The 3863-nt window shown below is 48.8% G+C and overlaps 1 pseudogene; it reads left to right on the top strand.

Moving 5' to 3' along the window:
* Nucleotides 1-264: 264 nt before the first annotated feature.
* LOC120292635 lies at nt 265-3601 on the top strand (annotated as a pseudogene).
* The last annotated feature ends 262 nt before the right edge of the window (nt 3602-3863 follow it).

The following is a 3863-nucleotide window of genomic DNA, read 5'->3' as shown; positions in this document are numbered from 1 at the left end:
GAAAGCAACCTTATCCGGGAAAAGTATGTCAGCAGGACGGCGGTCGTCATTATTCAAGCACCGCAACACATACTCGTGCCCTAACTCCAGCACGCGCAGATTCATCAAGTCAAAACTCTTGGAAAATCCTCAGGCAGACGATCAATTCGCAGCTGGAGAGAGGGTTCAGTAGATGCATCCTCCCAGGGAAGGCCTTCCCGACCTTGAGCAGCCACCCGCCGGGAACTGTTTGGTCGCGGGATCGGGGCACTCCGAGGGAGGAAGATGGTGCTCCTGGAGAGGAAGTCTACCTCGAGGCGATCGTCAGGATCCCTGCCGTGCGGGCTGATCCACAATCCGCCGTCCCCGAGGGATAGGGCTCGGTGCGACCGAGGAACGCCAGGAAGAGCAGACGGATCGGAATCGGAGGACGTCGAATTGCGTGTCGAGGCGTCGCGCGATGAGCGGAGGAGGGTCCACGGGCATCTGGCTCCAATCGGCCATAGGGGCTGCGGGATGCGCCCCAGGCATCGAAAGCAGGGATCGGCGGCGAGAAAACGCGATGACAAAGTGAGGGGGAGAATCCGCCGGCGAAATTTACAGGTCACTGGGACTCTGAGCTACGGAACTCGGAAGTCGGAAGGAAGCACTCGGCAGTGAGCGAGGACCAACGCGCGCTCTCGAGGTTTTATACATTTGTGCCCCCGTCCCCGTACTTTTAAAGTTTTTTCATTCAACCCCCCCAAAATGACAGCTTTCCTCTCAATTTAGCCCACAAATCACCTGTGTAGATAATTAATCCAAGCTTACGAATGATTGGGCCGGATTCATGCCGACACCTTCCCATCGCAAGACGTTTCTCTTAAACGGTGTCGTCACGCAAGCAATCTCATCTTCCTAAATGCACATGTCGCCATGTGAGACGAAATCGTGGAAGCTCGTCTCCGGGCCATCGTCTGCTCGCCGGACCTCGATCCAGACGATAAGCTCCCGTCTTCCTTCAAGCAAGAGAGAGAGAGTGATGGAGGAGGGGAGGAGGAGGAGGCGAGCATGGTGGGGCTGGACCAGCTGCCGTCGGCTCTGCTGGCGACGATCATGGTGAAGCTGGACGTGTCGTCGATCTGCTCCGCCGGGTCCACGTGCCGGACCTTCCGCCACTGCGCTTCCCACGTCCTCTCCTTCATCCCCAGCATCCATCTCCTCGTATGTCCCTACTCTCTCCCTCTCTGCTTTCTTCGCAGCCCGGCTCGATTTCGCGGTTCTTGACCGAACCCATCGATCTCCATGTCCATAATTCCGCCGGCGGTTACGAAGTGGAGGAACGAAACGGAAGTCTCGGACTTGCGACTGTGGAAGAAGATCCAGGGGACAAAAGATGGATCGAACTTAGGAAAATTTTGATTTTTTTAATTTGCCTTTTCGGGTCGAAGTCGAACTTGTCGATTGAGATGGTGGGCTACTGTTTCAGGAGATCGCGCCTTCTATCGAATTGCTGGGGCCTCTGCTGCCGCCGAATCCTCTGATGAGGAGCCTGAAGGTGGACTGCGGTCAGCTCAACGATTCGGCCATAAGGTTGCTGGTTAGGCCGTCTTTGCACGAGCTCCATCTCCACAACTGTGCAGTTTTCAGCGGCAAGCACTCTCCGAGATAGGATCACCCAGTGCGGGGACCTAAAGTTTGTATCGACAATCCCTCTTTAATTTCTGTCCGCGCCTGCTTCTGGCGTCGGTCATGGATTAGCTGGTTATGTGCAGCTTGTAGAGGATTGGCTTTTGTTAACGCTGTGTTATTCATTTCATGGAGGTCTCTGTACTTAGGTTCTGTTGCTGAGAATAGAGGGCGAGCACTTCATGTTTCCGATCTTGACGAGTTGTTGAGTGGTTACTCAGTTAGAGTGAGCTTCATTCTTAAATCATCCATTTAACCTTAGCAACTGTTGCTTAAATTGATCTAATTGTGCATGTGACAGTATTACTATGGTTAATTAATTATGTGTTGGATTCTACTTCTTATTTACCCTTCGAGCATGATAGAATCTAAGAAAAATCATCATTTAATGACCGCTCCATATCTGACTGATTTTGTCACCTATTATGAGCGTATGGATTCATAGTATAAGCTGCTGTCTTCAGCTAGTTGGTTCGTGTCACTTATGTGTATGCCTTTTCTTGTCTTGCAGGCACTATTCCTCATGTTTGATGTGTCGATATTTATACGTCATAATTTCTTTCCCGAGTCTGGGCATTAGCTTCAACAAAGCTCACTTGTCTTGAAATCGGCTATATCTCGTCAGTGATGATCACTGAGCTTCTGAGCCTAATTTGGAACAGACGCACATTCAATCATCGGTGCTTCCTAAATTCAGAAGTTAAGCCTTTCGGTGGACTATATCACTGATGCTATGGTCGGAACTATTTCTGGGGTCTTCTGTCCCTTACCCATTTGGATCTTCGAGATGCACCCGATTATTGAACCCGAGACTTACATTTGACCTCACTAATTCTGGTCTTCAACAGATTAATCAGCATGGCAAACTGAGGCATCTTTCACTAGTCAGGAGCCAGGAGTTTCTTGTTACTTATTTCAAGCGAGTTAACGATCTTGGGATCCTACTAATGGCCGATAGATGTGCAAACATGGAAAGTATATATCTTGGTGGCTTTGTCGTGTCACTGATACAGGTTTCAATCTTGCATTCATGCTCGAGTTTAGCACAAGCTGAGGGTTGCTCATGGCACTTCATTAACAAATCTGGTGTTTCATGACATCCGTGCGACTTCACTCTCCTTGACCCATGTTAGCTTGAGATGGTGCAATCTTCTGACAAATGACGGTGTTGAAAATTTGGTGTCAAATGTGGATTTAAGAGTTCTTGATCTCAGGGATTGTAAAGTCTCGGAGATGAAGCTCTCCGAGCCATTGGAACTCTTGTAAAGTTGAAAATTTTGCAGTTGGACGGTTCTGATATTACTGATACGGGTTGTCATACTTGAGATGGAGAGTGATCACTTCGCTCACGTCACTGTCTCTGAGAGGCTGCAAAGAGACTTACAGACAGAGGTATATTACTTTTGTTCGAGGGCTCCTTTAAGTATGAGCTGCAAGAATTGGACCTATCCAACACCCCTAGCATTTCTGATGATGGAATCTTGTCATTAGCAAAGGCTGCTTCAATTCTTGAACTCCGCTTGCGACAATGCCAGCTCATTGGTGACACTTCAGTAATGGCATTAGCGTCTATGCAGGCTCGTGAAGGGTGGCAAAGGGAGTAGGCTGGTTGTTGGATCTGCTGGTTGTGGTGGCATTACCCAACTGTCATTTAGGTGGTTAGGCGACCTTATTTCCGAGGTTGAGGTGGTTAGGACTGTGGGAAGTGTCAATAGGGATATGGTAGATGCTTTGGCGGAGTAGGCCCTTTCTTGCATGTGTTGTGTCATGGGGGAGGAGCTGGGGCGGACCCATCCAACCGATTGACGATTCATACATGCGTGAGTGTGACTTCGATGAGTTTGAACAGTGGCTGCTAGGAGAAGAGGACAGTGGTGACGGCGACAATGGCGATGTTGATGATGAAGATGTCGCGATGGAGGTGGCTGGACGTGATGCAGAGATGGAAGACTAACTCTCAGGAGATTGTTGTTGTACGATAGGTACTGTTACTTAGTTATCCTCTATTGTTCGCTGAACAGTGAATGTACATATTGGATCTTGTTTATTGCAAACACTAGATAGCGTTGTGCCCTTTTGCACTCTTTTTCCCCCTCAGTTGATGACTAATCGCATGTGTGCTGAAAATTGTATGCACTCTGATGCTGAATGCCGAAATTGTTTTTGTTTTTGTTCCCTTTTTTTTTTCAAGAAACGCTGATCTTGTTTGATGCAGA

The sequence above is a fragment of the Eucalyptus grandis genome, chromosome 4, assembly GCF_016545825.1.
Source record: "Eucalyptus grandis isolate ANBG69807.140 chromosome 4, ASM1654582v1, whole genome shotgun sequence".
Lineage (NCBI taxonomy): Eukaryota > Viridiplantae > Streptophyta > Magnoliopsida > Myrtales > Myrtaceae > Eucalyptus > Eucalyptus grandis.
This window is presented reverse-complemented; position numbering and strand designations above follow the sequence as displayed.